This window comes from Salvelinus alpinus, chromosome 4 (assembly GCF_045679555.1).
Source record: "Salvelinus alpinus chromosome 4, SLU_Salpinus.1, whole genome shotgun sequence".
In the NCBI taxonomy this organism is placed as follows: Eukaryota; Metazoa; Chordata; class Actinopteri; order Salmoniformes; family Salmonidae; genus Salvelinus; species Salvelinus alpinus.
In genome coordinates, this window is record NC_092089.1 from 55,522,945 (window position 1) to 55,542,196 (window position 19,252).

The 19,252-nt window shown below is 43.2% G+C and overlaps 1 protein-coding gene across 2 annotated transcripts in view; it reads left to right on the forward strand.

Annotated features, from left to right (window-relative positions):
• LOC139573980 (ubiquitin carboxyl-terminal hydrolase 45-like) overlaps window positions 1-19,252 on the forward strand; it is a 43,112-nt gene that overhangs the window by 3,342 nt on the left and 20,518 nt on the right. The gene's annotated exons all lie outside the window — the stretch shown is intronic.

A 19,252-nucleotide genomic window follows, 5' to 3' on the forward strand; every position in this document is an offset into this window, starting at 1 on the left:
AACACATTTCTATTTAAATTAATTTCTGCTGCTGAAGGGAGCACAGGAACTGGATCTGTCTGAGGTTACTTCTTTAAGCTGAGTGGCCCTCTCTCTCTCTCTGTGTGGGTGTGTGTGTGTGTCCATGGTGTGTGTGTGTGTAGGCAGCTGAGCCCAGACTGAGCATCTACCACCCCACTATCAGATTAGGGGTGGTGGAAATGTATGCTTTTTGTCCCCCTACTTTTTATCTGAAATCACCATCACCCACTAATTAACTTGTCATTTTTACAGATTCAAAATGTTTTGAGCTAGTACTATGTCAATATTTATATTTAGAAATTAGCATGGCATTTAGCCAATTAATATTATTTAGCTTTGGATTTTACCCTGTCTCGAAAGCGAATGGTTTAGACAGGGTTCGTCAACTAGGTTATGTCTCGGGCCAATTTCTTTCTGAGCTAATAGTCTGCGGGCCAGAACATAATTAGTATATAAGTATGTTAGCACAATTAGTTGGTCTACACTACAAATTGAACAACATTTTTAACACATCTGATTAGTACATGATAAATTCAGTGACAATAACATAATAATTTTGATCTGATCACGCTCATAAAATCACCATGCCTCTATTCAATTATTATTTTTGTCTTTTTCTGTGTGTTGATTGGTGGGGAAAAACAGGTCTACGTAGCCTACTGTAGACTACACTACTTTTTCTAATGTCAACATTTGTTCAGAACAATTAGCTTGATAGCAAGAGAAAATGTCGCTCTCAAAAAGTATCAAAAGAAAAGTGGATAATGAAAATGGAAGTTTCAGGGAAGATTGTACAGAGAGATATGCGTTCATCTTACCATATTTTCCCAATGCCAAGCCAGTGTGTCTTAGTTGCAATGAAAATGTCGCTGTTTGCAAAGAATTCGATCTCAGACATCATTATGAATCTCAGCATGGAACTTTCAAAGTGGCCTTCCCGACCCAGACAGAGGCCCGACGCAGAAACATTGAAGCCTTAACTGCAAGTTACGCACACTGCTTTTTGGGTATTCTGTCACTTAAACAGGTTAAATCTGCAGTTACAAGGAAGAGGGAAAACTGTTGTGGACATGGTGGATAAACTTGAGGCCTTTACTTCGAAGTTTGAGTTGTTCGATTTGGACTTGTCATCTGGAAGGCTACTGCACTTCAGCACACTGAAGAAACGACTGCAGGCCGCAGTATTGTCACAGAGGTGGTGGAAGATTTCATCGAGCACCTGAGGGACAGCTTCTCCACCAGATTTGAAGACTACAGCATGCCCAAAGATATCAGTGCGTTAGTACGTGATCCTTTCACAGTCCGCCCAGGTGGAGAATCCTCCTCCCTTGCTAAGAAAACGATACTCTCGCTGGATGAGGCCTCAATTCAAACTGAGCTGATTGAATTCCAGACATCCAGTCAAATCAGGGATGCACTCAGGAATGCCGAGTGCTGTGTTTTGGGTGGGATGCTCAGAGGAATACAGCACAATAAATAAACTTGCATTTTATGTGCTAACAATGTTTGGATTGACTTACACCTGTAATAGTACTCATTTTCCTCTGTACGCAATATAGACTCACGACAGGAACCGGCTTTCACATAAGTCAATCGAGGTCAAAAGCACATCCATCTCACCCGACATCCACAAGATCGTGACCGAGGGAAAATACTACTTTTCCGATTGAGTAAGTAGCTTAGTGGCCTATATGACTGTATTTAGTAAATATTAACATTATCGTGAGTGCTTATCCAGGGATATTTAGGTCTCAAGCTGACAGGATTTTCTGTTTGTTCTGTCGTTACGGGAACAGGCTATCCCGATACCTTTTTTTCTTTTAAATTATTGTTTTATTTATGCTACATTTTTGTCCGGTTAGGCCATATATTTTTTTTTGTGGAAGATGCTGTTAAGCGTCATAGTCTAAGCCTACCTCAGCCAGTTGTTATTTTACATAGGCATAGGCTCGGAAGAAATAGACTCCAATTAAGCCCTCTTGTTGTTTGTGAAGTCAAATTAGAATGAAGATTATTGTTTAAATGAATTACTCGACTGGTGTACTTTTTCTCTATGTTGCCGTGCAACACTTCCATAACAAGTTAGCTATATTATCAGCACCAGGCGCTGTTCACCTCCTATTGATTGCACTGCGGTTGCAGCTTTACGTTTCAGCAGCACAACAAAATGTTCCGCTGCCTGCTTTATTAGTTGACTGTCTCCTGCATTCTCTCCTTATGAATTAGGTTAAAATGTAACTTTTTCATTATTTAGGTAGGGTAACTTCCATCTTGGGACATTGCATTTGGGAGTTTTTGCATCTCGGGTGCGAGATAAAAAATAAATCAAAAAATATATATATATTATTTATTTATTAATTTTTTGTTAAAAACATATTCATAATTAATTTGGGGGGCCAGTTGGGGAACCCTGGTTTAGACCGTTTGGAATTTAATGTCTGACCAATGAATGCGAAATGATTGCTGTCCTTTATGAAGTTACGCTGTTCATGTAAAAATGACCAAATACACTGACACTTTAAAGCAAAACTATTTCTTATGATGAACCTGAACAATCTAAATAAAATCTGAATAATTGAAAACCCCAATGGCAGTTGGATCGGAGTTGCTGCTTCCACTCCCGTAGGCTACACAACTCCGGTAAAACTCCAGTACAATTGTCTACAGCGCATTTGGTAACAGTGACCTAACAATTTACATTAGTTGTCACTCAACTAAAACAACACTGTGTGCACAGTTGTTGTATGCACTTACATGCATAAAGGTTCGATAGGCTACTAAATGAAGGAGAGGACGCAACAGTTCAGTCACAACAGATTTTTAAAATGTTGTATTTATTTTTGGAATAAAACAATATGAGTAAAAAACATCATTAGTGAAGGCGATTCTTAACATTTGAATTGGTTTTCTGACCGATGCATGCTTAATTTGGATCGGTTTGTACTGCAACAGATGCACTCATATCTTACGCATCAGTCCCCGGTTCAAATGTTTATTGGTGAGTCATTACATCCCTATTGTTAACCATCATGTTCCGTATAGGTCAATAATCCTCTGAGAATGTTGCATGTAATAACAGAGGTATTACTGTGCAAATATGTATACTAATAATTTGCCGTGATTGCATCAGGTTCAAGAATGTTTTCAAAGCTTTGTTACAGCACATTTCTGCATTTAAAATATGCACTGAGGTGTGTTTTAAGTTCACGGAAGCTGTGATGGCCTCCCCATTCATGTTGGTCAGGGCCACAGTATGGCTTAACTGCTGACATCACTGAAATGAAAAGCTGCTGTTTGGAGGCCACACAGGTGGCAACAACTGAAAACTTGTAAAGCTGATTCATTGTACAGCTTTTTCTCCTATTGAAATGATATGTAATAAGCGATTTGGTAAATTATTTTGTGAAGGGGCTTGTACAGGATTCATTTCCTTGGACATTTCTGTATTCTGTCTTTTCTGCACTCACCATGACTGTTTCCTGATTCTGCCTCTTCACAAAAGTGGTTTTGTAGCCTAGCCATGCGTATCCCACACTGTACAGACCAAGCCAATTCCACCTTATCCCAGCCAGCTGAGCCACCCTCACCCAGTCCACCACATTCTCCTAGACCCCTACCCCCATCTCCCGTATGGTAGATTCACATTCCTTGTGATGCCCTGTTTAATAAAGTTCCCTGGCCTAAAGACTACCAACTGCCCTTACTGATCTGCCCTGTGGATGTCTCCTGCCTGTCCTGAGCCTCCTACCTCCAGCTCTGCTGCTCTCCCTCCCGCCTGCCCCATGTTCATGTCCAAGCTTAGGCTGGTCCACCACAGTCAGTCAGTCAGGCAGGCTGTAGTGTTGCGGGAGTGACGCTCCAGTTCCCTGCCTGTGCCGCATGGCCACACTCATTAGTGGCATTATTCGCTTGAGCGACGCTCCCCGGCTGGGTTCCCTGAAGAACGAGAGCAGCTGTGTGGGGTCCGGCCACTGAGCTGAGCCCCCCCCCCCCCTCTCTCTCCCACAATCCCTCCCACCTCACTGTGCCCCCTGTCCAACGCTGCATGTCTCAGCACCTCTGGGAAGGGCCTGTGGGTCATGCTTGTGGGAGCCAGGGTCCAACAACGACTCCAAAGTGCTGGAGATAAACAGCTGCAGCGCGTTCCCAGGGATGAACACACTCAATGACTGGACACACACACACACACACATTCCTTCAATTGACAAGCATTTCGCTTTACCCACAATAACATATTTTAAACACGTGTATGTGACAAATACATTTTGATTTGATTAGAACTGTATAGAATGTGTGAATAGGTACATTATATATATTTTTTGGTATCTGAGTTTGTTTGTGTTGGGCTTTACAAGTCTCTTCCTGTGTCTTAGAAATCACAGAATGGTGCTGTACCTCCAGTATTATTTCCCCAGCTTCAAGGGCACTGCGGTTTGAACATACCAGTATCCAATTAGATTCTCCAGTCCTCCTCTCACTAGCCTTGACAAAGCGTACAGAACTACACAGAACTGAAATTCCATCTTGTTCCCTCATAAATTACTTTCACTCTGGTTGTGATGGCAGATATGGGCATTCCTTTTCATGAAACATGGTGTTCTCTCTAGATAACTTCCTGTCACCCATCTACTCACTCAGTGGAATAGACAAAACCTGCACGATGCATCAGTCACATGTCGATGTCCCTGATCCTTTGTTTTTTGATCAGTCCCTTTGAGTCTGTGGGGGTGGCAGGGGTCCAGTGTTGAGGGGTCACAGAGGGTGAACACTGCTGGGCGCCAACATCCCTCCCTTTACCTTTACATTACCTGTTACCTTTCTTCCCACCTGATTGTTCCACACTGGCTGGGAGAGAAAACAGGCAGCCATTGTTGTTGTGAAAATGGACTGCTGCTGTCAGATGGGGAGCTGGTGAAATTGCATTTCTGCTTGAAGGCCAGGTTTTTAGGCAGAGTCTGTTTTTGTATTCTCTTTTTACCATAGACCCCAGGCACAAAAGAGCCCCAGCAAGAATTTTTCTAAATCCATAATAGTTTTTACAACAACAGCTCAGGGAAGAAAGAAAATCTATTAACTGTACTCTCTCACCAACAAGGCCTTCAGCTCAAGTACCAGAGTCCCACTAAAAGGAGACATGACCTCAGGGAGCTAGTCTTCGGCTTTTAACACAGCTGGGGTGTCTTTGTGGAGGAAATTAAAATGTTTCCTTTGAATAGGCATCAGAGCTTGGTGCTCGCTGCGTTTTGCCCATTATTTTCTGGTAGTGAGAAATGTTTCCCCCTCTCTTTTGTTATTAGTGTACTTGCAAGGACACACACAATTGTATGGAATCTTTACTTATTACTATTATACTATTATATTTTTCTTCCACATGCCTACTCATATACCGAAACCGATGGCTATACGTTTAATAGATTGCTTGTGCTTTTTGAGCTGATACTTTTAATTACATTTTTAAGACCAGCATACAATCTCATAACGTCTCTATGACCACAATATTTCAGTATTTAATGGTCAATAGAATTTTTTGAACCACAGCTCGATTTCTAAAGCTGATGACATAGAAATGGGGATTCTTCAATACCAAACGAGAGAACCCATGTCAACTTTTTTAAAGGGACAGTGCAGTCAATAACATGATTTTCATGTTTTCTTAATGATATTTCCCCACTATGAGGTTGAAATAACTTATGATAATGCCATTTTAATAGTGTAAGAGCTTTTTGTATTTGAATTTCAGCATGTTTAGGTGGGATGGAGTTTTTGGCCCACAGCATGACATTACAATCTGATAGTATTATTCTGACAAATGACCATGTCATAATTTATTTGCATAATGTATCCTCGTACTTTGAAGGGGTAAGCGGGGTAGGCTCTAGACTAGAGTCTAGTTGATCCTATCTGCCAATCAGGGCTGTGTATGTAGAAATATTGATATTTGTATCGACATACCGACGCGATCAGTGTGACGACCCTCCCACTCTGTCTGCCGAATTCTTTCTCTTTGCTCTTGTTTTCCTTAATAGGATGTCGGTGGGCGGAGCCGGGAGGGTCGTCAGAGAAATGGGACATACCTGGGCTCGGGTGTGTCCCAGGATAAATGCACCTCTTCCCCATTCAATGGGGGAGACTCTCTCTCCATGCAGACACTTTTATAGATTTTGTTGTGGTATTTTTGTGGCCTTTTGGTTGTTTGCTTTGGCACCTTTCAACACACCGCATTATCACATTTATGCATGCAAAACACTCACCTACATTACTGATTACACACACCATTGTTAATTGTATCGAGTTCACTTGAATAAATATATTTTGTTATTCCTTGTCTCCACGTTGTCTCCCTTTTGTTACGAACTTCGAGCCGGTTCGTGACAAGCGGGGGCTCATCCAGGATAATATGGTTGGTTCCTAGACATTTTGGCGTATAGCATTTTGTTGCATTATGATGGATTAATACTAGTGTTGTTTGGCTTACTAGTATGTGTGTTGTGTTTGGGAGAAAACGGGGAGTTAACGTTAAATTCTGTAGGTGCTTTGTTTGCATCTTTTGTTAGTTTTTGAGTTTGGTAGGCCCAGTATTGGTTGCCTTTGTTTGTTTTTTGGTAAACTTGCCACTGCGGTGGATAGTTGTGTGCTGCGTTGGAGAGAGTACATTGGTTAGTTTCCAGGCCCCTGCCCAGCCTGGAAACTCTTGTGCTACTCGCTGTTGGGACATCGGTCTGAGGTGAGTACAGTCGGCTGTGTACCTCAGCGGGAGATTTGGATAAGGTAGTGATACTTGCTACCCAGAGCTCTATAGCCTTTTTCCCCTGTTAGGCTTAGCAATGCGTTTCATTTTGGAATACGTTGAGCATGGTTATTTTGTTCTATTTTTGTGTGGTGTCTGTGGACTGAGCAGTTGTCTCGGGGGCACATCCGTGGCTTGGGGGAATCTGCCAGCGTGCTGGGTGGTTTATTTCCTTGCCAGCGGGCTACAGTGCGTAATTACCCACCGCAATTCTGCACGAAGACTAGGGTTGAGTTACTGTAGGTTTTGGGGAAGCTCCATATATATCTCATCTCTCTTCTGTGGTGCCCAGTGTGATTGTCACTTCTCTTGTGGTCCGGTCTATTAGGTTAATATTGAAGGCTAATCTGATGGAGAGTGTTATTCTTGAAGTTACCACTGGGGCAGCCTCTGCTGAGGACTCGCCGTCTCCCCGTAACGTTACAATGGCCACTCCATCTGTTAGTCCTAGTAGTCTTCTTTTTGAACAGCAGAAAGAACTGCTTCTGTTACAGCTAGAGCATGATCGTGAGAAGCTAGAGCATGACCGTGAAAAATATGAAAAGGAATTGGAATTTAAACAGGATTTGGAGCGTGCTAAAATCAAGCTGCAACAAGAGCGACTAGAGCTGGTTAGGGAAGTTAAGCTCTCAGGGGAGAGTTTGCTCTGGGAAGGTGACACAGATTTACCTAGGGGTCGTTCCTCTTTTGGTCGTGCCCCGGACACATTTTGATATCGTTGGGAACTTACGGTTGTTGCCTAAATTTAATGAGATGGACCCTGAGACATTCTTTTTGTTATTTGAGCGTGTTGCTGACGCTAGGAGTTGGCCTGATTCTGACTGCACTTTAATGTTGCAGTGTGTTGTCTGGTAAGGCGCAGGAAGCATATTCAGCTCTTAGTGTAGCCGACAGTGTCAGTTATGATAAGGTTAAAATGGCTGTGTTACAGATTTATGAATTGGTCCCTGAGGCTTCCCGCCAACGATTTCGAACTTTAAAAAGGGATAATAAACACTCATGTTGAGTTTGCGCGAGAGGTATCTTCAGTTTAATCGCTGGTGTTCCGCCTCTGCAGTTATGACTTTCCAAGGGCTGTGTGATCTGATTATGCTAGAGCAATTTAAGGACACAATCCCTGATCATATAGCCACGTACATTAACGAACGAAAAGTAAAGCCTACCGCTGAAGCTGTGGTTTTGGCGGACGAGTATGTTTTGACTCACAAAAGTGTCTTTGCAGAGCCCTGTATTTGGAGTGAGTGGGGGTGTTTGGAGATATTTGGGCCTCGCTCACCGAGATACTTTGGTTCACGGGCAGAGATTCAATCAACGAGGGTTGAGCCTGACTCCCGTGGTAAAGCTGACTTTGGTCAAGTGTGTCACTACTGTCAAGGTTCAGGTCATTGGGAAAACGAATGTCCGGTTCTCAGGGCTAGGGGTAAATTCAGTACGTGTGCTTACGTTAAATCTAAGCCTACGGCGTTGGCTGCGCCTGTTCCACATCAGTTCACTCCTGACACATTGTCTCGTGCTCAAGGTGATGTGAAAGTCCATATTGACCCAGACTATTTACCTTTCATTACGGAGGCTTTTGTGTCTGTTAGGAAGTAAGACCCCAATGCCAGTGAAGATCCTGAGAGACACAGGTGCCTCTAAATCGTTTGTGTTGGAGTCTGTTACCCTTCTCTGCTGAGACTGACTCGGGGAATAGTGTTATAATTAGGGGAATAGGTTTGAACACACTGTCAGTCCCATTGCATAAACTGATGTTGGATTGTGGACTGGTGACAGGTGAGGTTGTTGTGGGGGGTGCGTCCTTCATTGCCTATTGAGGGTATCAACGTTATCCTTGGGAATAACTTGGCTGGTGAGCGTGTATGGCCTGTCGTTTTTTCCATCTCTAGTGGTTTCCGCTAAACCGTCATTTGTAGGGATTCCTGATGAGAGTACGCAGAGTTTCCCAGAGGTGTTCTCTGCGTGTGCAGTGACACGTTCTATGAGCCGTGGCGACCCGGTCGTTGCTCCGGCTAACGAGAATACCACAAAGAAATTTGTCACTACTTTCCCTGTTATCCCGTTATCTGTACCCCGCTCCGATCTATTCAAGGCGCAACGGGTTGACCACACATTAGAAGAGTCGCGTGACCAAATTGTGCCTGTGGAACAGTTGGGAGATGTCGCCCATGGCTATTTTCTGCAAGAGGATGTCCTGATGAGAAAGTGGGTGTCTCATGGTAGTTGTTTTCTGGGGGAGGCGATTAGTCAGGTTGTTGTACCAATTAAGTTTCGTGAGTTGGTTTTGACAACTTCCCACATTGACATTTCTGGACATATGGGTGTGAGGAAAACCTACAATCGCATATTAAGACATTTTTTGGGGCCTAGGTTAAAGAGGGATGTTTCTAAGTTCATCAAAACTTGTCACACCTGTCAATTAACTCTAATTTCACCTCTAATCTGTTTGGTCAGGTTCTCCAACAGCTCCATATTAAACACAATTTGTCTAGCGCCTGTCACGCGCAAAGTCAAGGAGCGCTGGAACGTTTCCATCAAACACTTAAGTCTTTGAGAGCTTATTGTACTGAGATGGATTGGGAGGAGGGGTTGCCTTGGTTACTGTTAGCCGCTAGGGAGGTTTCACAGGAGAGCACGGGGTTCAGTCCAAATGACCTTGTGTTTGGACATGGGGTGCGTGGACTTCTATCTGTTTTCCAGGATGACTGGAAGTCTCCCGAGCCACCTCAGTCCCTGTTATCTTATGTGTGTGATTTCTGGCGACGCCTGTACGCCGCTGGTGAAATGGATAAAGAGAAGCTAATATCTTCACAGGAGAGGATGAAAGGCATATTTTTATCGGCGAACTGAGCCTCGTCACTTCAGTCCAGGTGACCAGGTTCTTGCTCTGCTGCCAATTGTTGGATCTTCTTTCAAGCCAAGTTTCAAGGTCCATATACGGTAGTGCGCCTGTGCACTGAGCATTTAAATGGCAAAAGGAGGCTCAGGGAAATAAATAATACAAATATATATTTTGAGTTATTTTAATGAAAAACACAGTGATGATTTAAAAAATAAAGTGAAAACGACTGCGTACGGGCTCTAATATGGCTGCTCCCACCTCAATTTTGCCATTCATACAAAATATATTCGCTATTGTTTCAGCGAAAACTTTAACTTTCTAGTTACCGGTGTTATTTTTTGTGTTTAGAAAGAAGAAAGCTTTCACCGGGTACAGCAAATGTTTTTTTTTTTTTCTTGACAAATAAACACAATTTGTACTATAGAAATATTTCCCTCCCAAAAGAGACAATAAATACCATATTGTGCAATGCATTCCAGTTATGTAATGGAGCTAGACACTCTTTCTCTTTTTGACATTTTGGTTTGATGTGTTCAGCCTTTTTCATCTAGGACCTTCAGCCATGAGAAAACAATCTATTTATTCTATGTGCCCATATACATGGCATCTCTGAAAGGATACAACTCAACTCTTACCATGTGACATGTTGGATAACCCTCTAACCCTGTAGCGTTACATTTGGCTAGATTTTCTGTTTTTTGTGGGCCCTGGTCAACCCGTAAGACCCTTGTTTAAATCCAGGGTTCCTGTTCTACATGTGATGTAGTGTTGGTCTACAGTCAGTCTGGGTAATGTCCATAAGAAAAAAGCTTTTACCCTGGTGGTCCCTTTTATGAAGCTAATCAAGGGTGCTTCTGTAGTTTTTCCCACCACTGCACACTAATGTAGGCAAGCAATGTGGCCAGCAACAGCTTGGAAAGTGTGTGTGTGTGTGTGTGTGTATTTGCATGTGTAGGTTTAACATAGCAGTGGGCTCTTTTGGCCTCAGATGGCAAGAAAGCAGGCTTTTCATGCCCTGCAGTCACAACAAATGTACAAATTAATAAGACATTTGGTGTTGCCCAGCCTTCCCCTTGACTGCCTGTTTACTGCTGTATGACGAGAGCTGTCCTTGGCTCTCCACTACGGTCCCATTCTAAATTGTGAAATTAGTCAAACATGCCTCTTACAAGTATCTGCTTCAGTGTTTTAATGTGAGGACACTGCTTCATAGGCTTTTGAGGAAGTATGTCAAATGAGAGGTCATTTATCTTGTCTGTTGATAAGTTAGGTTTTGGATATCAATTTTTCTTTAGCCTAGCCCTATGCTGTGGCTGGTGTATTCAAGTTTTCAACCATAGTTACAATACTCTGCTCTAGACTAATAGCTACTGTAGTGATTATTCTATGTCAACATCCCGAATATGTTTCATACAGCGCATCAATCCAGTGAGTCTTGTAAATTCAATTTATAGTTCAAAATTGTTTGTGGTGGAATGGCGGTATATTTGATCATATGAATAACCTCTATCGTCTTGACAGATTTGCAATTTATTTTGTGAACAATTGTTTTTATTAGATTACAAAGGCAATACAAAAATGTTTTTTTTTGCATTTTCCAAATTTTTAACCCCGCCACCCTAATCCCTAGCAACGCATACTATAAAAAATGTGACTCCAACATAACCACGTCCTGAAAACAAGCCAACCATTTCCTTATATGAAGGTCATGTGGTGGCAACCAGTGCTGAACAAGTTTTTTTGGCAGCCAAATCTTGCACTGTTTGTTATTCAGCTGCATACCTGATCTGTCATTAACAGAAGAATTTGTTCAAGGGGTACAGTTTTATCAATTGTGTCAGAGAGAATACTGTCCTCCAGAACTCATCAGGACAATCCCATATCATATGTTTATATGTGCCAAGTGTATTGCGGGAACATAGGTCACAGTTTGGGCTTGGAGTCTGTTTTGCATGAAATCTTACAAGTGTTGTCAAGTATGACCAATGAGCTTCAAATGTATAAACTGATCGTTTGGGTTCTTTGAGTGAAATATATTCTCCTAGACATTCTCCCAATCAATAGCCACATCAGTAGTCATATCCTTAAACCCACGCTTTAACAATTGAAAGATCTTTCCGCTTTAGTAATTGAAGATGAGAGTAATTAACTGACACATCAGAATTAATTTTTACATTCCCGTCCAATCACAGGATGCCTTCCCAAACGCATACCCCATGAAGCAGATGCTAAGCTACATGACTGTTTTGCTAGCACAGACTGGAATATGTTCCGGGATTCCTCCGATGGCATTGAGGAGTACACCACATCAGTCATTGGCTTCATCAATAAGTGGATCGACGACGTCGTCCCCACAGTGACCGTACGTACATAAGCCATGGATTACAAGCAACATCCGCACTGAGCTAAAGGCTAGAGCTGCCGCTTTCAAGGAGCGGGACTCTAACCCGGAAGCTTATAAGAAATCCCGCTATGCCCTCCGATGAACCATCAAACAGGCAAAGCATCAATACAGGACTAAGATCGATTCGTACTACACCGGCTCTGACGCTGGTCGGATGTGGCAGGGCTTGCAAACCATTACAGACTACAAAGGGAAGCACAGCCAAGAGCTGCCCAGTGACACGAGCGAACCAGACGAACTAAACTACTTCTATGCTCACTTCGAGGCAAATGGCACTGAAACATGCATGAGACCAGCTGTTCCGGAAGACTGTGGGATCACGCTCTCCGCAGCCGATGTAAGACCTTTAAACAGGTCAAGATTCACAAGGTCGCAGGTCCAGACGGATTACCAGGACGTGTACTGTGACCAACTGGCAAGTGTCTTCACTGATATTTTCAACGTCTCCCTGTCTGAGTCTGTAATACCAACATGTTTTAAGCAGACCACCATAGTGCCTGTGCCCATGAACACTAAAGTAACCTGCCAAAATGACTACTGACCCGTAGCACGCACGTCTGTAGCCATGAAGTGCTTTGAAAGTCTGATCATGGCTCACATCAACAACATTATCCCAGAAACCGTAGTATTGCACTCCATACTGCCCTTTCCCACCTGGACAAAAGGAACACCTTTGTGAGAATGCTATTCATAGACTACAGTTTAGCGTTCAACACCATAGTGCCCTCAAAGCTCATCAATAAGCTAAGGACCCTGGGACTAAACACCTCCCTCTGCAACTGGATCCTGGACTTCCTGATGGGCTGCCCCCAGGTGGCAAGGGAAGGTAACAACACATCTGCCACGCTGATCCTCAACACAGGGGCCCCTCCTGTGCTCTGATGACTGCACAGCCAGGCATGACTCCAACACCATCAATAAGTTTGCCAATGACACAACAGTGGTAGAACTGATCACCGACAACGACGAGACCGCATATAGGGAGGAGGTCAGAGACCTGGCCATGTGGTGCAAGGACAACAACCTCTCCCTCAACGTGATCAAGATAAAGGAGATGATTGTGGACTACAGGAAAAAGTGGATTGAGCACGCCCCCATTCTCATCGACGGGGCTGTAGTGGAGCAGGTTGAGAGCTTCAAGATCCTTGGTGTCCACATCACCAACAAACTAACATGGTCCAAGCACACCAAGACAGTCGTGAAGAGGGCACGACAGAACCTATTCCCCCTCAGGAGACAGAAAATATTTGGCATGGGTCCTCAGATCCTCAAAAGGTTCTACAGCTGCACCATCGAGAGCATCCTGACTGGTTGCATCACCGCCTAGTATGGCAACTGCTCGGCATCTGACCATAAGGCACTAAAGAGGGTAGTGCGAACGGCCCAGTACATCACTGGGGCCAAGCTTCCTGCCATCCAGGACCTCTATACCAGGCGGTGTCAGAGGAAGGCCCTAAAAATTGCCAGACTCCGGCCACCCTAGTCATAGACTGTTCTCTCTGCTACCGCATGGCAAGCAGTACCGGAGCACCAAGTCTAGGTCCAAGAGGCTTCTAAACAACTTCTAACCCAAAGCCATAAGACTCCTGAACAGCTAATCAAATGGCTACCCAGACTATTTGCATTGCCCCTCTCCCCTCTCCACACCACTGCCACTCTGTTGTCATCTATGCATTTAGTCACTTTAATTAACTCTACCAACATGTACATATTACTTCAACTAACCGGTGCCCCCGTACATTGATACTGTACCGGTACCCCCATGTGTATAGTCTCGCTATTGTTATTTTACTGCTGCTCTTTAATTACTTCTTACTTTTATTTCTTATTCTTATCCGTATTTTTTAAACTGCATTGTTGTTAGGGGCTCGTAAGTAAGCATTTCACTGTAAGGTCTACACCTGTTGTATTCGGCGCATGTGACTAATACTATTTGATTTGAGTTCAATACATGTATTTCCCCTAGATTATCAACCCCTTTTCCAGACCAGACTTGACTCAAATGCTTTAGTACCTGAAGTAACAGCCTGGTTATGCCACAGAGGAGTATGGAGATGCCTCTTCCAGTTACCACCTATTCACTTCTCAACCCTCCTGAAATTGTATTTTGTATTGGAGATAATGGGACCATAATATAACATGCATTTCTTAATAGTTATACCAGAAAATAACACATATTGTAATCTAATAGGAAAAACGAGTACCTCCTCAATAGTTCTCCAAGAGACTGATGTAGACTGATCGAACCATGATCTAAGTAGGCGTAACTGGAAAAACTGGTGGTAAATATAAACATTTGGTTATGCAATTCCCACATTTCCCTTCGGTCGTTGTAGTACCTCAAACAGGATCTTTGGATGTTTGGAATGACAAAGGTATTTACGTACAGGTTTATCAATCCTTACCCAATAACCTAGTAGCGGAAAGAGTGGGATCATCATTGCTTAGGAAATTAATACGTGGCTACATACTCATCTTTATGGAAGCAACCCTTGTTTGTAAGGAAGCGGGCAACTTTTCCCAAATGTTTAGATCTTGTTCAACCTCTTTTGTAAATGTTCTCATAATTAAACTTCACCAAACCATGCAGAGATGTTTTGTGTATTAAATATGCACTATGCAGAAATTGCTAAAATTCTAATAGTTTGCCTAATTTCAGTTTATGTGACAAAACAAGCAAGTATAGTGTAGAGGATTATTGTACCATCTAAACCACTGTGAAATATATATTCCAATAACCAAAAATATTGTATTTTCATCTGTTTGGATGTGGTGTACAAAACCGAAAGTAAAAGACGCAAAAACAAAACTTAAGAACGGGAAGCATAGAAATAGCGCACATAGAACAGATCTATAACACACGTTTCTATGTGAATTTGGCCGGGTCGCCATAAAAAGTTACATATTGCAGCTTTAATGCCCAAATAAGTGGACTGGGTTTTAACAGGATTTGTTGAGTGAAGTGAAACTTTCTTGGCTGTTTCATTGATCAACATTTAATGCTGATTTATATCCTGACATCAATTTGTAATCTTCAAATGTGGATAATAAAGATGAGATTGAATTCTCAATATCTATCATATCTAAGAGGATATCATACGTGTATAGAGATATGAGATGATGATTTAATCGGTATAGGAGAAGCAATTGCATTCTGCCTCAAATGCGGCTCTAGAGAGAGAATGAATGTCGGGGATAAGCTGTCGCCTTGTCTACATCCACGAAAAATAGGAAATGGACTTTATTGTATGTCATTTGTAGACATCATGACAAAAAGTTTAGCGTACGAACCATATCCATAAAATGCTTTCCCAAACCAAATTTCCTTAAATCCGCCAACAATACTGCCATTTGAGCCTGTCAAAATCCTTTTTGGCATCTAGTGACAGCACAGCGCACGGTGTGTCCAACTGTAGTTTCATGTATTCCGTGCATTAAATGATGGACTTAGATTTGCGCTATTGAATTTTTGCAATAGCTTGTGTCCACAAATTCCGATATAAATGAAACCTCAATATGAATGCAACATTCAGGCTTGCCTGCTTTCTGGTCCAATTCCTTTCAAGTTTTTGGAGATATTTTTGAAAATATTTTTTCATAAAGAAAGCAAACAATAGCCATTTTTTTTCTCTCACTTGTGTGAAAAAGAGCTGGGAGTCGAGAGAGTCAGCAGGAGGGGGGCAGACAGGAATCGTGATCGTTTAGTCTGCCCTGGGGACAAGCTCCACAGTGTCACTGCTGCCCATATTCGGTGGCTGAGCAAGAAGGGCCAGGTGGTGGTGCCGAGCGCGGCACAGTCAAGCGTGGACGCAGCGCATGCTGACATTTTGCCTTCCCCGACTGCTGCAGGGGGAGGAAAAATATGCTTTTCCATATGCTTGTGCTCGTTGCACCCCCTTCCCGGGTCCCTGGCAGATGGCTCCCTGAACATTGTTTACCTTCAGTGGCGGTCCCAGATGAAGAATGTGTCCATTGGCATTCCCATTCCGTCCAGTTTTCCCCTCTCTCTTTAGCCAAGGAGCCGGTCGGAATACTCTCTCTCTCTCTCACACACACACACACACACACACACTTGTATAAACAGGTACATTCTCACAAAGCTACATACCCATCTCGTCACATATTCCCCATCGCTTACAGATTCCAGAAAAAATGTATCGTATTTCTCTAACTTGTTCTCTCATTCTACCAGGAACTACACTATCCACACTTGTTTGCAATGTGTTGTGTAGTGTGGCCATATGGGCACCTCCCTGATGTCTGTTTAGTTCCAGACAGACAGACCTCCAGATGTTTCCAGTGTGGCGGCTGGAGCGACAGATGCTTTTGGCTGGACTGGGTTGGACCAACACTCCATTCAATGGTCCCAAGGCGGAACCCTGCCCCGCTTGGTCACAGAGACCATCACAGTGCCAGGCAAAGAACATCCATCTGCCATAAATCCGAGTAATTATCATCAATATTTGATGATTGACATTCTCAGTCGATGTTTTAGCTGGATCACTAACTGATTCTGGGAGACCGTCCACATCCTCAGCCTGCCATAGTTACACACTTGTCCTGATCTCTGTTATGGGTTTACAAACTGGGTCATACTCAATTGTAGTGATGGGGGGGGAATCATGATATTATATTGATATTTGACTAAGTATACATTTGTAAAATACATTTATACTTGGTAGCGGTAGCTAGCGCTAGTCGGCTGTACCTGCGCCAACATGTTTCATCCTATAGCTTGGTCTCCATCTTTTTAAAGTCAGCCAACATGTTTTCAGTACTTATTTCCTTGACTGATCAAAACAAATTTTCTCATGGTCTCTCTTGTCCCTCTGCAGCAGACATATTCTGTATAGTGAGCAATATGTTTGGAACATCAAATCGCAATAAAATCACAGTGTCGAATCGCAATACATTTAGAATCATGAGAATCGCAGGGAGCATTTCATCAGGGAGCATGTGCAAGGCCTATTTTTGTTTTTTGAGGAGAGAAAGGGTGGGCAGGAGGGTCGGTTGTTTTCACAATGAAAACTTTGGGTTAAGGATAATTTTGTCCATGTCTCTCTCACCTTGGCCTTGTCATGCTGGGTCAGAGCCAGAAGCGGACTGGCCTCATTGGCTTGGGGATCAGGGCAGCAGCAAGGGGTCCACTGCTAACTGAGCCGTCTGTCTGGAAGTGCTGTTGACAGATACCAGAATACATGATCCTGAGTCCTCAAGGTAGCTTAACCTCCTCTAACCAAGCACATGCTGGTTTGGTTTACTTATGGTACATGCAGCTATGGCAATCTCCATTTGATACCATTTATATGATGAAATAGGTAGGTGCTGCAGGTAGCCCCGTATCCTGTCACCCAAATAATAACAATGTCATATAATTATAGTCATAAAGATAATGTCACATACTGACATTGAGGACCTAAGATGATCACATTTCTCATGTCTTCCCCATTTTTAGAAAATTTCAAATCAACAGAGAGAGACTGACAAAGGCATGGCCACCCACCTTTTCCCCTCTCTGGTAGTGGTGTAACACTGATTAAGGTACACATGAGAAGTGTGCGTTAATTCACGGTTAAGCAGCTTGCTGTCTCCCGGAGCATGAAAGAGAAGGGATAAATTGTGTAAGTGGTGTGAGTTATGGGTTAGGGGTTAGGGGAGGGGGGAGGGGCAGGAAGGCAAACAGGCACAAAGGGTGCTTTCTCTCATCTCAACAGCCTTGGGTCCTCTCACTTGTTTTGTTCATTAATGCCTAATGTGACGGAACAGCACTTGTCTCTCCCTTCACAAATGACACTAATGACAACAGAATAGGAAAGGATGGCCTGTAACGTTTGTACTAGGTCCTAGCATGACAGGTGTATAAAATCAGGCGCACAGCCATGCAATCTCCATAGACGAACATTGGCAGTAGAACGGCCTTCCCTGAAGAGCTCAGTTACTTTCAACGCCGCACCGTCATATGATTTCACCTTTCCAATAAGTCAATTCGGCAAATTTCTGCCCTGCTAGAGCTGTCAACTGTAAGTGCTGTTGTTGAGAAGTGGAAACTTATAGGAGCAGCAATGGCTTAGCCGCGAAGCGGTAGGCCTCACAAGCTGACAGAACGAGACCGCCGAATGCAGAAGAGCGTAGTGCGTCTGTCCTCTGTTTCAACACTCACTACCAAGTTCCAAACTGCCTCTGAAAGCAATGTCCACACAATAACTGTTCATTGGGAGCTTCATGAAATGAGTTTCCATGGCCGAGCAGCCACACACCATGCGCAATGCGAAGTGTTGCCTGGAGTGGTGTAAAGCTTGCTGCCATTGGATGCCAGGAGAACGCTACCTGCCTGAATGCATGGTGCAAAGTTTGGTGGAGGGGACAATGGTCTGGGGCTGTTTTTCATGATTCGGGCTAGGCCCCTTAGTTCCATTGATGGGAAATATTTATGCTACAGCATAAAATTACATTATAGATGATTCTGTGCATCCAACTTTGTGGCAACAGTTTAGGTAAGGCCCTTTGCTGTTTCAGCATGACAATGTCCCCGTGCATAAAGCGAGGTTCGTACAGAAATGGTTTGTCGAGATCGGTGTGGAAGAACTTGATTGACTTGCACAGAGCCCTGACCTCAACTCCATCGAACACCTTTGGGATGAATTGGAATGCCGACTTCGAGCCAGGCCTAATCCCCCAACATCAGTTACCAAACTCACTAATGGTCTTTTGGCCGAATGGAAGCAAGTCCCCGCAGCATCTAGTGAAAAGCCTTCCCAGAAGAGTGGAAGCTGTTATATCAGCAAAGGGGCGACCAACTACATATTAATGCCCATGATTTTAGAATGAGATGTTTAACGAGCAGGTATCCACATACACTACATGACGAAAAGTATCTTCTGCGTGTGTTTTTGTGTTTGATTTCATCAAGACAACCATGTATACTTAATGATGTCAGATGTGTCAAGAAGAAGTATCTTATCACTCTTTCGCCTCTTAGGGGCCCGATTTGCACTGTGTTTCAGTGAGAAAGGTTTCTGACTTTCCTAAAGTGTTTCTTAGCATTACATCCCCCTCGTTTTGTAGATAAGAATTTTGTAGAGAGATGTACTTAGTTTGTCTCAGCCAGCCACACCCCATGCTTTGAGTGTTAGACTAGTGCACAGAGCTGTCAGCCTCCTGACTACTCCCCAACTATAATCCCTCAGTGCTTGTCCCTGCT